Raw genomic sequence first — 1,144 nt, 5'->3', positions numbered from 1 at the left:
CGCGCGCGCGCGCGCGGGGCTTCCGGGCTGTGACAACGCGCGGTCCCGCCGCCCGCTTGCGGGCCGGCCGCCGCCCCGTCACGTGACCGCGCGCGCCCGGGCCCGGGCAGGGGGGCGCCGCTGTTTGGAGGCGCCGCGGGGCAAGTGGCGCGCGCGCGCCGAGGCCCCTGTCCCCGGGGCGCCGGGCACGCGCTCAGCGCGGGGGCCTGCGGAGAGCGCGTCGGAGCCGCAGAGCTGGTCCCCCGGGGGTCCCCGGGGCGCTGTGGCGGGGCTGGCGCTCCTCTTTGCCCTGGCTCTTTGTGCGGCACTGGCCGGGGGCACTTGATTGCGGGTGCCGGTGAGCGCTCCAAAGTTTAACAAGGGGAGCCAGTGACATTAGCCACAAGTACAAGCCGTTACATCGCCTCCTCGGCCCTTCCGCACCACGGGTCTGACAGGACAGAGATGAAAACACACCTAGGTCCTGACCCTGCAAACTGCTTTGCATAAATGGACTGAAGCGGAGGGGTCCATCGGTGCAGTGCAATGTACAGGACTGGGGCCTTAAATCAGTGGCTTTCACCCTGTGATCTGTCAACCCCTGGGGGTCTGCCGACTGTGTCGTAAGATTTCCAAGGGGGTCTGTACTTCCATTTGAAATTTTGTAGGAGTCTGCAAATGAAAAAAAGTTGAAAACCACTGCCCTGGATCGATTAGATATACTGAGTGCTATTAAAAATTAAATGCTGTATTGTGGTATGATGATACTGTGCTATGGCCTAGAATATTTTTATTATAGTAGTATTTTTATTGCTCTTTGTTTTAGGCTATTTCTACCCATCCCCCTTGTATTAGGTGCCATTACTTAAATGTAGGAGTACATCAGTTCCCTCAGGAAAGAAAAACTAAATTCTCATCTTCTTCCCTCACAGATTTAAAGTCATTTTCTTAAAAGGAATTAAATCTACATTGTTTGTTTCCTAGAGCATGCAGCTGGGGCCACAACTCAGAGATGAGTTTCATGCCCCAAGAGTGGAGAAACTGCTGGATCTCAAGTAACTTGGAGTTTGTGCAAGTCAGTTTCTCTACTGAGATTAGTATCCTCACAAACTGGAACCTAAACTGTCAGTTCCATCATCCCTGTTAAATGCAACTGGCATAGTGG

Source organism: Dermochelys coriacea, chromosome 1, assembly GCF_009764565.3.
Source record: "Dermochelys coriacea isolate rDerCor1 chromosome 1, rDerCor1.pri.v4, whole genome shotgun sequence".
NCBI lineage: Eukaryota > Metazoa > Chordata > Testudines > Dermochelyidae > Dermochelys > Dermochelys coriacea.
This window is presented reverse-complemented; position numbering follows the sequence as displayed.